The sequence below is a fragment of the Sitophilus oryzae genome, unplaced genomic scaffold (assembly GCF_002938485.1).
Source record: "Sitophilus oryzae breed Bouriz unplaced genomic scaffold, Soryzae_2.0 scaffold_1588_pilon_pilon, whole genome shotgun sequence".
In the NCBI taxonomy this organism is placed as follows: Eukaryota; Metazoa; Arthropoda; class Insecta; order Coleoptera; family Curculionidae; genus Sitophilus; species Sitophilus oryzae.
The window spans coordinates 1,332,638-1,350,814 of record NW_022146267.1 but is presented as its reverse complement, the minus strand read 5'-3'; the positions used below and the strand labels follow the sequence as shown (position 1 = coordinate 1,350,814).

Sequence of the window (18,177 nt, the reverse complement as noted above, 5' to 3'; positions counted from 1 at the left end):
CATTAGACGATCAAATCCATTTTTCCAAGGCTGCTTCATTAAGAATTAGTGTTTTTAACATTAGATTGAATTTTAAAATACATTTATTTATTAAGCGAGAATGTCAAAAGTTGACATATGATATGTCATTCTATTCAGAATGTAATTTTCTATCGAATAAAGTAAAAAAAATGCCGAGGGTGCCATTTAAAAATCAAAATCAAAACGTCATTTCCGGTGAAACAGGAAGTGACCGAAAACAATTGAATACGTCAATCAATCCTAATTTATGTCATATATTAACATACCAATTTTCGTTTTTTATCTGAAAAAATAAAAAAGTTATAGGGGGTGAGCCACTTTTGAGACGCACCCTGTATTAGTTCTAATAAATTTAGTTACTTAAAAAATCGTCGATCATCGATAAATACAGCAGTGAGAGACGCACTTTTGAGACGAACCCGGTATACTGCAGATAAAAATATGTAAAAAAGGTCCTATAAATATACGTCCTAAAATACTTCGTTTCGAAGATACAGGGTGTAGAATTTTTATTTCGATTTTTTCCAAATAATTTCTGAGCTAACGATGATCTTGATTGGCGTCTGTGAGTTTTTTGACATGAGAAATTTGATTTTGATGTCAATATGATTCCTACTTGTAGATGGCGCCACCTACATATTTTTAACTGGTTTGAACAGTAATAACTTTTCGTCCGTACCTGTATAAAAAATATACATTTACAACATTTTTTACGTAAATCGTCTTTTGGTAAAAATCGCTACGAGTAATTACCTATCAAAAATATGAGGCGTTGCGGATAGTAAGGGCGAACTCAACAAAAGCTACTTTTGAGAAAATTGAGTTTAAAGAAATTTGCAGACGGGCGAATTCAACAAGAGGGCAGAGTAAAATAAAGATGAACTGACAAGCAAGCTTACTAAACGAATCAGTCACGCGCTGCCAATATCGGCTCCGCGCGAGATTGTTGAGTTCGCCCTTACCACCCGCTCGGCTATCGCATATCTGAAACTTTCGTTTATTTCAAAGTGTTTGTTTGAAGGCGAAGCAAGGGCGAAGTCAACAATTCGACCGTTCTATGAGGTACGAATTGTAATGTAAAATGAAATTACGAAAAAAAAATTTTTTGATACAATGTTGAGTTCGCCCTTACTATCCGCAACGCCTCATATGTGTATAGTCTAAACGTCAAATTTATTGATTACCACAGCCACTGTGCTATAAAGAGAAGACATGTGGCTATCTATTTCAAAAATTAAATTGTTCGAATGTCATAAAATAATGGCCGCAGCTTAAAAAATTATCATAAATCATTTTTTTTCAAATGAAAACCCACTTTTTTATTTCACTCAGTTCGTTACTTTTTGACTATACTATACCTACATGTTCCTAATACCTAAAATAAGTCTTTTTTAAGTTAATTAAGTTTTAAGGCGTATATTTTTCTTGATTTTAACCAGTAACCGGTATTTCCGGAAGTGCCGCCATATTGAAACTATTTTTAATCGATAGATCTTGTTGGAAAACAATGATGTGCAAAAAATGTCAGATCTAAATATTGTGGTTCTCTAGAAACTTCTAATACACGTTCAGCCTGGGGCACCCTGTATACCATGTAAAACAAATTAAATTTTCTAAAATTTGTATTGTGTAACATGACAAAAAAACTAATCAAATATGTTCAATGATTTTTTGAGATGTGAAATAATTTTTTCTTAAATTATAATTAATATTTAACATTCACCTGAGATTAAACGGAAACATTTCCGAAATTGGTCGAACATATTTTGCATTAAATTATTCATGTATAACGCAGTGAAAGTAATAATTTTCCATGAGGCACAGTACAATACCATATAGGATAAATTAACTGTTTTTACGTATCCATCACGGATTCGAAACATCGAACTCATGACCGAATAGCTTTTAATTTTTAGCACCTATTGTTATGCGTCCAATTATAAAATTAGTTACACACACACAGAGTTATTGTGTTAGGCAAGCAAAAAAAGGAATCAGAGTAAACGCTATAATTATGGCAATTAAATTATGTTTTTATTGGTAATTTTTAATTTTATCTAGGTATTTATTCAATGGTTGCTGAAGTTAAGAACTTCAGCAACCAGCTTAGAACCGTTTATTAGGCACTTTTTCAGTAGCACCTCAGATATGCCCTTCCATTCTGGGGTACGTGTTGTGCGACTCAATTTGACCACATTTTCAAGCTCCAGAAGAGAGCTGTTCCATATTCACTGGGACTAAACAGCTGAACTCATCGCCAGGACTTTTTTAAAAAATTAAAAATATTGACTCTTACTTCCTTATTTATATTTGAATATTTGAATCCGTTTGCCTAATACGTAAACATGTATCAGCTTCTCAAGCAAGGCCATCTCACACTTATCCGCTCAGGAACGCGGAGCAAGATCTTTATCTACCTACCCCACGCTCAGAGTTAGTTAGTTCAATATTATACAACTCGAAAAAAATGCACAATCACCTGCCATTTGAAATCAAATCCGTAGCATCGTTTTCTTCATTTCGCAAAGCATTGAAATCTTATTTCATGACAAGGCTTTCTACGCCGTAAATGACTTATATTTTGATAATCCAATTTGATCTTGTAAACACTGGTCTAATATTTACTATTACTATATTTACTATAAAATTACTAAATATTTTTGAATCTTATTTTTATTTTTTTATTATTTGACATTGTCAACATTTATAAATGTTTATTTTAAACAACTATTAGTTTAATACCGGGTCACCAAGGTTTTTATTTTTTTAATAGCATTTGTCATATTTTAAAATATAATTTTGACTTTTGATTGATTTTTTGAAGTCTTTTATATGGTCCAGTAGCAGCTCGTGACCCGTGGGACTGGGTAGGTGACAAAATTTTAGTTTCGTTCTCTTTGTCTCCCTCCGTTCCCAAGTTATTTATAACTCCTTCCCATGATTCACTTTCATATCTCCCTAAAGCAAATGAGAATTTACACAGTTTCTTCTTCACGCCTGTAGCATTAGATGAGCTCCGTAGTACAATTAATAGTATTAAAAACAAATCCTCATCTGGGACTGATGGGCTTACTCTCAAAATGTTCTCTGAACTTCCTGAATGCACATTAAACCATCTTACTACTTTAATTAACGAGTCATTCCAAAATGAAGTTTTTCCAAACTGCCTTAAGACAGCAATAATTATTCTTCTGTATAAAGGAGGTGATAAAGATGAAGCTTCGAACTATCGGCCAATTGCACTCCTGCCCACATTATCTAAGATCATTGAAAGATTGGTTAAAAAAAGATTTCTATCTTTTCTCCTTAAATATAAAATACTTACTACCCATCAATTTGTATTTCTAAGTAACAGTTGCACAAATGATGCTATGTTCGACCTTTTTAATAATGTATACTCTAGCCTGAATAACCATCACTCTACAGCTACAATTTTCTGTGATTTCTCTAAGGCTTTCGATTGTGTAAATCATAATATCTTAATTAATAAATTGCAATACTACGGTTTCGGGGGAGTGCCGCTCGAATGGCTTAAGTCATATCTTGGCAACAGAAGGCAGCTTGTGAGGATTGATACGTCTATGTCTTCTTGTAAGCCTATAGAATGTGGTGTCCCTCAGGGTTCAGTACATGAGCCTATTTTGTTTCTGGTGTTTATCAACGACATTGCAAATCTAGACATTAGCGGTAAAATCTGCCTCTTTGCGGACGATACTAGTTTCACTTGGAGCGGCCCAGATGTTGCGGCACTATATGATACTAAATCCAGTGACGCACCATTAAGTCTTGGTGCGATCTCCTATGCCTCAACCTATCAAAAACTAAAGTTTTGTCATACAAAAGTACAATACAACCTTTTGTACTTAATAACACCACTATAGACGTCGTGAACACCACTATAGACGTCGTGGACTCTGTGAAATTCTTAGGACTTGTTGTAGACAACTCGTTAAAATGGGACTTTCACATCAAAGAAACTAAGCGCTGCCTGTTTTGCGCTAAGATCCTTCCAGGTTCAGAGGAACTTAACTTCTCAACCTCAGTTTCTAAGGAACTTAACTTCTCAACCTCTAGAATAGCCTATTATGCCCTTTTTGAGTCACAACTTCGTTATGCCCTTCCATTCTGGGATACTTGCTGCGCAACAAAATTTGATCGTGTTTTCAGACTTCAAAAGAGAGCAGTTCGATATTTATTGGGACTGAACAGTAGAACTCACTGCCAGAATTTCTTTAAAAATTTGAAAATACTGACTCTTCCTTCTTTATTCATTTTTGAATCCGTTTGCTTAATCCGCAAGCACATATCTGCTATTCCCGAAAGGCCATTTCATAACTATCCACTTAGGAATGCAGAGTACGATCTTTATCTGCCAACCCCGAGCTCAGAACTAGTTAAAGGTTCATTACTGTACAATGCCAAAAAAATGTACAATCATCTGCCTTTGAATATCAAGTCGCTTTCATTCTTTCCCGCATTTCGCAACGCTCTAAAATCATACCTACTGGAGGGAGCCCTATATGCGGTTACGACTTTTTTTTATGTTTAATTATGAGCAATTCTGAATTTTAAAATTTTGATCATCTCACACACTGGTCAAAGGTCAAGTATTTAATATTTTGTAACTCGCGCTTAGTTTTTTCTACTAGCGCTTGTAACTCAGCGCTTAGTTTTTTTAAAATTTTGATCATCTCACACACTGGTCAAAGGTCAAGTATTTAATATTTTGTAACTCTAAAATTATATCTATTTACTGCGTACTGTTCTAAAATTGTCCATGTAAATTCTTTTTGTAATTTTAAAGACTTAAATTTTTTTGAATTGTATTGTGTATTTTTTGTTGTTTGTATTTTTTTGTGATTTTGTTGTTTGTGAGTGCTTTGTCGATGAAGCTGTTTTGGCTTTTTGTACAATAAAGCGTTGTTTGTTGTTATTTATTATTATGCCACTAAAATCATCAGATTGCTGAAGGGCTGTGAAAAGATGTTTTTAGATTGAAAGTAAGGCCAAATGACGATAAACGTTTATTTTTCATTGAGTTTCAACTGTAATTTTTAATGCAGTTCAAACATGAATAATGTCTCTCAACCCAAGTACTTGTATCTAAATGTTGTAGCAACAATCAAAACAAACAAATTGAAAGCCTCTAGAAATATATTTTCAAGATTATCATTCTCCATAAATTATTTTATAATCTTAATTATTATACGTATTCTTAATACCTGCAATTTATTCATTAATTTATGTTGGTCAAAAACATTCATAGAGGCGACCGAAGATTTTGCCTAAGCCCCGCCTTAATACGATAAACTCCGACTTACGTCGCGTTGATACCGAACGATGAGTTAGACAGACAGAAGACTGTCGTGCGTCGTACATCGACTTTGATACTGCTAGAACAGGCGATGTAGAAATCGCCGAACAAAGGCGTTTGCAGTATACTCCAACGGTAAAAATTATTTTGTTTTCTAACGCTGCAGTGCAGTCGGCGGACCTCCAGCGGTAGTGTATATTTTTTATATACAAGACCAAAAATATTAAATTAATATTGATTATTACAACACACTTCCGTGTATTAACAGTATTTTTATATGTTGGCAACATTAATAGTAAATAATATAATGTAATAAACCGCTTAAATTCTGACAAAATTGTAGGGTAGGCGCCGCCTACCTTGCCTACTCTGTAAACACGATTTTGAGATAGAAGCAAGACAAACTTGGGACAAAAAATAGGGAATTCTGACAAAGCCAGCTTGACACAAATTGTCCACACCGCAAGGACAAAAGTACTACAAAGTCAAAAGTTTAGTTGTTGCTAATCAGTTTTATTAACCATGTGTGATTTCACTGGTCTGTTACTATTGGCAGCACACGCCATCCACACTGCGCTGACAACTTGTCGTAAAATATACGAACAAAACATAGACACTTTGATTTTTACTGACTCGAAACGGGACATTGAAAAGTCTCCGAATTTTGAAACAAAACAAAAATGAGACAAAAATGTCCCAGAAATGTATTGGATTTGTCGCAATTTTGTTCTAAAACATGAATGTTTCTGTCTTCTCATTGTTTTGTCTGATTGGTCGGGAACAAGCAATAGATTTGCAAAAATCATCCTTTTTCCAATAATCCATATCAATTACAAAATAGCTTTTATTTTACAGCAATCATTTTTTTAATTTATTATACATTTAATTAAGCGTATTCTTAATTTTTTTGATCGATAATTGACACAGAAACATCGTCATAGTATCGATAGAAAAAATAGAGCACGACATAATATTTTATTTAAATTGATAGTTGTTTCAGTTGTCCAGACGATTGCCAATCATACTTATCCCATTAATAATAAAATAACCTGTTTGGAGTTATTTCTATTCTATATTTTATCTAGTTTATTATGTTGTATAAAAAATGTATGTAGGCTAATAAAGACACCTGATCTATATTTTTTATAATTACATAAAAATTCTATTTAATATACTACAAGTTCTATTTAATTCTTCAATCAACCACCTTGTTTAAATACTCGTAAAATATCAGTATGTATTTTAGTATTGCCAGTTTGGGGGTGATATAGCTAAATTCCGGGAGGGCATATTTGTAAACGGCGTCCATGATCGCGATTCGGTTCTAGGCTGAACGGTGCCGTGTAAACAGCATACGATATCGCAAATCCGTCTAGTAAATAGCATCCGTGACTCCTAATTTTAATTTCCTTAACACCTCTTATAAACAGCAGACGATAACGCGAAATTTGTTAATGGGTTGCTCGTAATCAGCATTCAGGATCGCAAATTTTGTTTGTCAACGCAAATTAAACGATCCAAAAATCAAAACAGGAGTGTTCTCAAGCGGTCACCCCTTCTAATAATAACCACGCATATCGCCGCTTAACTTTGGTGATAGTACGAAAAAACACACGTCAACGTGCTGTTGATTCATAAAAATTTTGATTATTATAGAGGATTATAAAGTAAAACCTAAAATCGTGTCGAGAAATCAACAAAACATAGATTCCCAGATGACGACATTATTTTATGTCCATCCAACTGACGCGACAAAATTTAAAATTCTGAAATGAGCAATATTCTCATAATTAATATTTGAAATGAAAGACAACATATACAGGGTGTTTCAAAACAAATGCGAACTTTAGGGGGTGATTTCTTGTTCAAAATAAAGGGTAGTTTGCTTTATAAACGTTGGGTCAAAAGTCAACCATTAGGGAGATATCGCGGTACAAAGATGGCGGAAAAATAATGTTTTAATTTTTTTTCTTTTATTAAAATTAATAACACGATTCAGATACAATTTTAACTTATGAAATTTTTGGAAGCGTTTCTGTTATGAAAACACCCTTTCAGGTAATTTTTTTACTATTTTTAAAATGGTGGGAAAGGGTGAAATAAACGTACCCTAATCATTCTTGTTACGACAGATTTTAATAAAGAAAATCTTATCAAACACATGCAATGCTTTAATTTGGATAGCTTTAGTTTGTTTTAGAAACTTTTTTACCTTTGTTTTTTTTTTTTTTTTTTTTTTTTTTTTTTGGAATTAAAAAATAAAATGTAAAGATTACATGTCAGGACAAAAAACATTTTTTTTTTTTTTTTTTTTTTTTTTTTCGATAATAATAATCATATTGCAGTATAATAACGTATTGCAGTAGAGTAATGTCAAAAAAATAATATTTGTTTTTAAAATAATATTAGATACATCCTAAAAAGTGACATCGGCCGACTAGATTTTTTCCTAAAAAAATTCACACGCAGCCCACTAGAATTTCTCTTATCAGAAAATGTTTTTTTTTTTTTTTACTTAAGTCTTTTTTTGAGCATTTTATTTTTTAATTTCAATTCGGTGAGTTTTATCAAAAAAATACAAGAGATACAAAAGTTTCTAAACAAACAAAACTAAAAAAAAAATTATTTTTTTTGCATGTTTTTTAATAAGTTTCGTTTAAATTTCGTTAACACAGAATGATAGGGGTAGTTTATTTTTTTTTTTTTTTATAAGTTTTTTATTAGTTGTTTTTTTAAAGTGTGTTTTCATAACCGTAATGCTTCCATACAATTTTATTAGTCCTATCTCTTTTCGCTTTTAAGATAAAAAATAAAACATGTATTTCCGCCATCCTTTGTACGGCAATATCTCCCTAATGGTAATGGTACTTTTGACCCAACGTTTATGAAGCAAACTACCCTTTATTTTGAAGAAGGATCACCCCCTGTAGTTTTTCGCATTTGTTTGAAACACCCTGTAAATCTATAAGCTAAAAAAGAGTTATTATAATTTCTACCGGTATTTTCTAGTTACGTTGATCCAAAGTTAGCTTTTGCAAGACAAAATGTTATGCTGGTTGTCATTACTTAAATTTTCGTTACTAATAACGTTTGGTTTTATTGTTTTTCCCAATCATTTTTGCGAAAAGTGAAACGTGGATTGTGTACCTTCATGTATGTGAATATAATAATATTTACTTCAGTGAGTATTTTAAAAATGCATATATAAACTTTTATTGGTTTGTTTCGTCTTGTTCAAAACGTGAAGAAAAGAAAAATCTAAGCGATTCATTCGGTAAGTCATTTTAGTATCCCTCTATTATGCCTATTAGCTCGATGTTTTGCCTGGTCTTATTATCATGCTTATATCTATTAATTGTGTTTTAATACTTGACTGTTAGTTTTTGCTAATCTGTTCAAAATAACAGTTTTTTTTTTAAAAATGTTATTAGTAAATAAATTTACTTATATAATAGAATAAACCACTAACAGCCCTTGCATCGACACATTTTTTTAAGGGATCGGTTAGGTTTGGGTCTTTTAGTACCATTTTAACACTGATCGATGACCTGTACGTCACGTCAAATAAATTGCACCTTTAAATTTAATTGTCTTTTAGTTAATGGAACTTAAAAAAATGTCCTGTGAAAGTGACTGTAAGTGACGGATATAGGCACATATCAATGCACAGCTTAAACCTCTGGGTCTAGAGACTACGAATTTTTTGCAAAAGGTTTCTTATACAGTATGGCGAGCAATAGCAAAGAATTTTAATAAAACTTGAATTAAAATAAAACTTATACACACTGTATCTCCAAAACTAATTATTTTTTATTTAGAAACCACTGTTTCGCGACAAAATGCTTGAACAAGTATTTTTATCTTTTTTTGAACATACGACAGATATTTTTCCACAACGATTGTCCCTTAGGGGGTGAATACAACCCCCTTTTCATCAAGCTGAAAACAATGGGAGTAAAAAGCTGAATTTTGGCTTACGTATAGATTGTTAGGTGTAGAGGCTTCAATAAAGTAGGGATTTTTCGAACCACAAATTTTAAGGGATGAACAACCCCTTAATATTTTTTATGTAAAAAAACTATGCGATTTTGGTGAAAAGCGATAGAGAAATACGTGTAAGGCCATTTTTCTGTCCCACAATTACCAATTTTAAAAGTAAACATTTCCTATATTAAAAACAAATTAAAAAAAAAAAAAAATTATGAAAATGAAAACATAAGAACAATTTTCAAAATACATGTTAAAGGATAAAACTACTGATACTTTTCTTCTATAATTATATTACTTCTGTTTGAACTTTGCATTTTTTTACCACCCTGTATTTTTTTTTTTTTTTATTTTAATAAACATTTTCTTAGTAAATATGAAGCTCACTTTTAATGTAATAACTAGTTTCGAAAGAAAGTAAAGTTTATGCTACATAAAATTCATTTTGTGCCCACGAATTTGGAAAAATTCCCCTCTGTGCGACGTACGTATGCAAATAATTTAAAACAAAATAGATATATAATATTTTTTCCATAGAACTCAATATAAATTTCTACTACCTACCCAACTTTTCTTTAAAAAAAAAAAAGATGTGTCCTCAACTGTAAAAAATATTCAAGAAGGAACTGAGTTACAATCTTCTTGTAGTAGATAATGTCAAATTTATCCTGCAAAGAAGCTAGACAAAGGTAGTCAAAGGTGCTGGTCATTTTCTAAACATTGGGTAAAATGTCCTGGAAATTTTAAACATTCTGCGTCTTTATTCATTACAGCATTCATTTTTTTTGGTTTCGATTTATAATCTGCTTTTTTTTAAGTTAATCTGTTAAATATATTACTATTGTTATTTCTGTAACTTTACCATTTCCTTCCTGTTTAGCGAACGTGTTTAATACTTTTTTCGTTTCACCTTGATGGGGGGCAGTCTCGCCTGCTCCTGTAGTTTTATGAGAGTTGGATAGCAGGACCGATTTGTGTTTTGGTTTGGGGGGTTTGCTACTGGTGGTAGGCGATTTACGCAGGGGGTGCAGAATATTATTGGTGGTTTTGGGGAAGCTGGTCGAAAGCAGGGTAGATGGGGATGTAGTGTTAAGCGGGATCACAGGTGGAGTATCCTTTGCTGTGGGTTGGTGGTGGATGAATCTCGATGCAATTTTGGGGATGACTGTTGGGTTGCGATGAATGTTGATCGGTCGGGGATGGGAGTTGTGTGATTTATGAGGATGTAGTATGAGAGATGGTGTAGGTGTCGGGTCGAAGCAAGTATGAATGAAACTGGATAGTTGCATTGAAGAAGGGATGTTGAAATTGTAAGAATGCAAATAGATGATGCGAAGGTCTGAAGAGGAGTTCAATACTGGGACATAACTGGGACCAGAGTAACTCCTGTGGAACAGGCCTATTAAGAACATCAAAGCCACAAAGGCTCTATGATATGCAGAAGACTGGCCGGGAATAGATGGGGCTGCTCCCTAACATTTTGCGCTGGATGTATATCATGATAGTAAGACTCATGATTACCTATTGAGCGGTTGCTTGGTACTCAAAACTAGAGCAACGGAAGGCAAGGCTAAACCTATGCAAAGTCCAGAGACTATTTCTTCTATTTTATTATAATGTTTTACGAAAATGTGCAATAAAGTGAATACATTTCTGCGACATTTGTTGTTATTTTTGTTTTGTATACAATTCGAGAGTTTTTTAATGTCTGTTCGAGTCGGTAAAGATCAAAGTGTCTATGTTTTGTTCGTATATTTTACAAGTTGTCGGCGCAGTGTGGATGGCGTGTGCTGCCAACAGTAGGAGACCAGTGAAATGACACATGGTTAATAAAACTCATTCGCAACAACTAAACTTTTGACGTACTTTTGTCCTTGTGGTGTGGACAATTTTTCTCAAGTTTGTCTTGACAGAATTCCTTATTTTTTGTCGCAAGTTTGTCTTGTTTTTGTCTCAAAATCGTGTTCACTTTTTGTTGCTTTGGTCTGGACCGGCATAAAGATTTTTAGGAACCCCGAACAACCTGCCTAAATTTGGGATTTTTCCGGAAATCCTGGACCGTCTGGCAACCCTAATGTATTTGCATTAACTAAACCAGTCTAATATTATCTACTTCTTAAAAAATAAAATTTTCTGTCCTAAAAATTGGATTTCAAACAAGGTTAAAGAGGCAAAACTTTAAGAGAAAGAAATTTCTACACGAATTTCATTAAAAAATACAAAAAAGTAACACACTTCCTAGTACATCCTTCACCTTTATAGACTAATTTGTCGTTCTATCGTTTCTATTTATAGTTATAACTAGGTACTAGACATCAGAATAGACTGGTTGTGTCAATAAACTATTATACTAACCTACTGCCTCACAATCGCCGAAGGTCGGTCTATTATTCCATTAAAGGAATTTTTATTGGCTGTGGGTAAATTGAATCAAGAAATCTTTATTCGATTAAATGAAAACCAATTCTTACTTGAAAATAAACAATTTCTTTTGGTGTCTTTATATTATTTATAATGCTATTATGGAAATTTAATTTAGCAAAATAATAATTTTGCCTTTTATATTTTTTGGCTTTTCATTTATAACAGAGATGGACGCCGAGGCGTCGAATTTTACTGTTGATGACAACGCGTTGACAATACGTCGACTATGAAGTAAATGTCCACGGGGGTAAACCTCGTGCAATGGAAGATTGGCTCAAATTCCGATTACTTGAAATCAGTTATATAGTCTGTGAAACGAATAACTTTGAATTTGACAGTTCCCGCGGGCTTTTCTAGTGTTAGTTTTATTAGGTTAGCAACTTGCGGCCATGCTGACGCAATGCCGTCTCTAATAGAACAGCCTCGAGGGAGATTTTTGACGTCACACTATTTAGATACTACGGATTAATAAATATGTTTTAGAATATATGGAAAACATAATTATTCCTCGTATTTTTGGTTTGTTTTTTAAAAATGATATAGTTTACATGAAATATACATAATACAGTTAATAAATACAATATATATATATACAGGGTGTTCAAAACAAATGCGAAAAACTTCAGGAAGTGATTCGCTTGTTCAAAATAAAGGGTAGTTTGCTTTATAAACGTTGGGTCAAAAGTCAACCATTAGGAGATATCGCGGTACAAAGATTGAGGAAAAATAATGTTTTATTTTTATCTTGAAAACGAAAGAGATAGACTAATGAAATTTTACGGAAGCATTACTGTTATGAAAACACACTTTCTGGTAATTTTTTCACTTTTTTAAAATGAGTGGAAAGGGGTTGAAATAAACTACCCCTATCATTCTTGTTAATGAAATTTAAGAAAAATCTTATCAAATACATGCAAAAAATTAATTTTGATAGTTTAGTTTGTTTAAAACTTTTTTTTATCTCTTGTGTTTTTGGTAAAACTCACCGATTTAAATTAAAAATAAAATGTAAAGCATTACATGTCAGGACACAAAACATTTTTAGATAAAGAATCTAGTGGGCAGCTATAATTTTTTTAGGAAAAATCTAGTCGGCCGCTGTCACTTTTAGGATGTTTCTAATATTGTTTTATTTGACATTACCCTACTGCAATACGATTATTATCTAGATTATTATTATTATCATTATTATCACTAGATTCTTAATCTAAAAATATTTTTAGTCCTGACATGTAATGCTTTACATTTTATTTTTAATTTCAAATCGGTGAGTTTATAAAAAATACAGGAGATAAAAGTTTCTAAACAAACTAAACTATCCAAATTAATTTTTTACATGTGTTTGATAAGATTTTCTTTAAATTTCGTTAACAAGAATGATAAGGGTAGTTTATTTCCAACCCCCTTCACTCATTTTAAAAGTGAAAAAATTACCAGTGTGTTTTCATAAGTGTGCTTCCATAAAATTTTATTAGTCTATCTCTTTCGTTTTCAAGATAAAAAAATAAGAACATTATTTTTCCGCCATCTTTGTACCGCGATATCTCCCTAATGGTTGACTTTTAACCCAACGTTTATGAAGCAAACTACCCTTTATTTGGAACAAGGAATCACCCCCTGAAGTTTTTCGCATTTGTTTTGAAACACCCTGTATACCTATTTATAATAATGAATAGGTATGCCTACAAATAATGAATAATTTTATAAGATAAGGGGTAAAATGTAAAAATATTTAAAATTTTGGGGTTTGAAAATCGATCTAATTTAACAAAAAACATTCAATATCTACAAATAGTGATGTATTATTATTTGCATTCACAAAATTTATCCTAAGAAAATCAAAAATTTTTTTTTTTTGAATACTTTTACATATAAAATAACAATAAGCATCTTTATTTCATGGCCATCACTCCTTTTTTTCTATGATATTGTATTATTTGCAAATATAATTTTTCGAACATTGATACTTTGAAATATACATATAAATTTTGTGAATGCAAATAATACATCACTATTAGTAGATATTGAATGTTTTTGTTAGATTAGATCGACAACCCCAAAATTTAAAATATATTTTGGTATTTAGCTGGTATCAGTTATTGTTGCTTTAAAGATAATTCAAGATCAAATTAAGACAATTCTGTAGCACGATGATGCAAATACCTTCCATAAATATATATACAAATTATAAAATCAAAATATCAAAGTTTTCAAAATGCATGAGATGATTTTGACACAAGATATTTGATATTTGGACCACCTAGTACAGTGAGACATAACTAAAAATACCGATAAGCAGGGAATTGGGACAAACAAGCACAGATAAACTAACGTTACATGAGAAGGACCTATTTTTAGATAGGTTTATATTAGTATATTATCAATTTTTAACGTTGTTTTGCCAGTAAGTAAAATATCAAACCGCAGCTTCAAATAAGTTATAACAAAACATTGTGCATTTGCCATTTATTTTACTAGTCAAACTGTTTCGGAATCACTAATTGAGGTACAGTGGCGGAGAGTGGTTTTCAATTTACCAGAACAACTGTGAACAAAATAAATCAGGCGATATGTAAAAAGACTTTTTATATCTGCTCTGTTTTCAGTCATTGCTGGAAGCTTATATAATTGAAATTTACAGATAAAATAGTTTATTACTAAAACTGCGGTATAAATGGGGAAAAATAGAATTTTTTAGGAGTTACTAGTTCCCATTTGGTTGCCTCAGGTAATGCATATACAGGTGTTTCTAATATAATCAGCAAAATCGTCGAAAACTGAATTCAGGCAGAATAATAATAAGTATATTTCTTTTTCTCGACAACTAGTTTTGATGAACAGAAAGCTCCAAAGATCAATTTCCATTTGAAAGGATTGTGATCAAGAAAAATATATTTTTCTTTTTTTTTTTTTTTATTTTGGTGAGAAAATCGATTTTTTCAATTTTATAATACCATATGTAGATCAGAAAGGAAGTACTTTCTAGACCAATGGATTTATATAAAAAATTTTTTTTGTTTTTAAAATTTATAAAGGATACTATAATTTTTTAGACTAATTCGAAGCTTACCATATGTTAACTCAACTTGATAATGACTGATAAATCAAATACCTTTTCATGAAAAATACGGTACTGTAGAATTTTGAATTTTTATTACGTACGGGCCTCTTGTTTACAAATGCCGTTTGTTTTTTAATTTCTATCTATCTAAATTTTAAATATCATAGTCAGAATAGTTTTATTGTTTATTAACTGTAAAAATAATTAACGTTTTGCATCTTGAAACTATAAAACTTGCAAAAAAGCCCGTGTTTCCAAAAGACGATAAGGTTTGTATCTTAGATAAAAGACAAATATATGGTATGTATTCGTTTACTGATTTTTTTCGTTCTTTACAAATCTCAAAATCTCAGTCTATTGACTTACGATCATTTACATGAAACTCTAAAATAAACAAAAATTAGAATTGTAAAATATATATGTTCTTATGTTTTTTATTAAGTTACTCTGATATGCTAATATATCAGTGTGGCTTTAAACATAAATCGCTGATTCAAATATAAACATAAAAAACATTTACAGCAGAAAAGGCGAAGGCGCTGGATTGAACGTAGTCTCCACTAAAAACACGGAGGGGCGCTTTGACCCAAAATTTTAATACTAAGTTTCATATCTATCTTAATAGTAGATTATTTTCTTTTATCTATGATTTGATCTAAGTCTGCAAATTACAGAATCTTATTTTCTTAAAAAGATAAAACCTAAAAACCAAGTCTATTAAAATGTATTGTCTTGCGAAGTGCATGTGCACGCATAACATGTGCACACGAGCGAGCTGAAAACGGTGGTCCGAACTGTATTCCGGAAATTTCGGCATCATATTTTGCAGTTAAAATTAAGTAAAAAAGTTCGTATAAATATAGGTCCTAAACTGCTTTGTTTTTTAGATACAGGGTGTAGAAATTTCATTTTTTTTCGATTTTGTCCAGATAATTTCTGAAGTAACGTCAATATTTGGATGAAATTTGGCGTATGATAGTTTTTTGACATGATAAATTTAATTTTGATGTTAATATGACTCCTACTTGTAGAGGGCGCCACCTACATATTTTTAACTGGTTTAAAGAGTAGGTAATAACTTTTCGTCCGCATAACTACTTTACGAGGTTTTTTTTTGTAAAAAGGTCTCTTGTTAAAAATCTCTACAAGTAATGGTTCTCGAGATATTTGGAATCGAAATTATTTCTCCAAAAAAGTCCTATCTGGGTGTTTCACATAAATTAAACATGTTGACTAAATAGTTATTAGACTGAAATCATAAATTTGAAATGTTTTGTGCCAAAAGTTCAACAGAAACTGTTTAATCGCCATTTTCTCGAAGAAAAATTTATGATTAATTTAAAAAAATAAAGATCCAAAATTTATCATTTCGGTCAAATAACTATCCACCAACATGTTTATTTTTTGTCAATAATGACATGTATCAACTATTTCCATTCTAAATATCTTGAGAACGGTTGCTCGTAGCGATTTTTACAGATACATTTTTTACGTAAAAAATCACGGAAATATATGTTTTTTTACTCAACAGTTGTATACAGATACGGACGAAAAGTTATTACTCTCCAAACAGTTAAAACACATGTAGGTGGCGCCCCCTACAAATAGGAGTCACATTCACATAAAAATAAAATTTCTCGTGTCAAAAAACTCCCAGACACCAATTTTCATCCAAATATTGGCGTTACTTCAGAAATTATTTGGAAAAAATAGAAATAAATATGAAACTTCTACACCCTGTATCTCCGAAACTAAGAATTTTAGAACATAAATTTATGAAATGATGAAATTATGAAAAAAAAACTTATTATTTGCAGAATATGCTGCCGAAGTTTCCGGAATACAATTCGAACCACCCTGTATACTGAAGATTCCTAGAGTGCCGCGAGGAATACCAAGTGTCTGTATACCTAGTATGGGGGCACTTGATACAGACAGCAGACTTTTACTGATTTTGCTGCCTGCTTTACTAGTTTTAACGTCTGTTTTACTGGTTCTTTGGTATCTTTGGTATACTGAATCATTCTAAACCATTCAAAAAAACTTGATTTAATCTAAACGCTTAAGTTGGCTATTAAACATAAAATAAATAAAAATCAAAATAAAGTTTCAAATTAAATTAATTATTGACCTTCTTTCCCAGTCAATGAAGGAAAAATGAGCGAAATTTAAAAATAGCGTCAACATAACTCTCGCTGTCGCTGTTTTTCTTGAATATCTGCCAAATTCTTCAGACTTAACAGTTTTATTGATTTTTTCTAAATTTAAATTTCAGCTTTCTTTACCCTCTTTAGGCGAGTAATCGAAGAAGACTCACTTGTCAAGAGCATTCGCTGTTTTTTCTTTCCATTTTGATAGTGACATGGGTAAAAATATATCGCATTATTTATTCAACATTTTTTTTTAAATGCGTTTTTGGTTTTACATAATTCAAAACATCACTTCTATTATTTGCTTTTTTATTTTGATTTTAGGGCAGCGGATCAGCTACGTTTAAACACCGGTTCACGATATATTACTTAAAGTTAAGCGACGAAAGACAATGTGAGCAGATGGATGGGTGACCATCTGGAAACTGTCGTGCTGTTGTTCCATGGCTAGAGTGTAAAATCTATTGAAACACACTGCTCATTGAAGACGGTTTGTGGCCGGATGAGATAGAATATTTCATTTTCATTCTCGCCAAGTCGGCAGTTCATTGACAATGATGTAGCCGAGGACCGCAGTTCGGATTCAATGTAAACAGTGTAGCCACATTATCCTTAACAACAAAAAGAGACGTTAACTTAAAATACTGTGCTTATTTTGATTTTTACATATTAATATTTATTTTGAATATATACCAAGTAAAACTTATTATAGTTAACTTTCAGTGTTATACGTTAAATATACAGGGTGTCTCAGAAATAAGTAGAGATATTTCAACTGATAGCAGTAAAAAGTAGTTTTCGCGAAAAAAATTGAAAATTTGGAATTTTTTTAAAAAATATTTGGAATTTTCTTTAGTTCTTAGTTAGAAGAAAACATTATTTCTTGATAATATAGCAACATAGGTAGTAGATTAAGATTAAGAAGAAATTTACAAGAAAGGAAACCCATAAAAGATCCAGTGGTTCTCAAAATTTAAGCAAAAAATCATTTTTTTGGAAATGTTAAAAGGAAAATGACTCGGTTGTTTTGGACTTATTTGAAAAATGGTAAAGAGAAAATAAAATATGTTTCTTTTATCGAGATCTACTACCCCTTAAAATATCTGTACTTATTTTTGGGACACTCTGTATAGAATTTACAACAAAATTCGTTTATAAATGTTTCGTGACTATTTAAAGATATTTTTACAGATGAAAACCCCCGAAAGATTGAAAGCATA

The 18,177-nt window shown here is 31.6% G+C and overlaps 1 protein-coding gene across 2 annotated transcripts in view; it reads left to right on the top strand.

The window, feature by feature from the left end:
• Positions 1-18,177, top strand: part of LOC115879812 (A disintegrin and metalloproteinase with thrombospondin motifs adt-1) — a 170,633-nt gene that overhangs the window by 36,949 nt on the left and 115,507 nt on the right. The window lies entirely within an intron of this gene.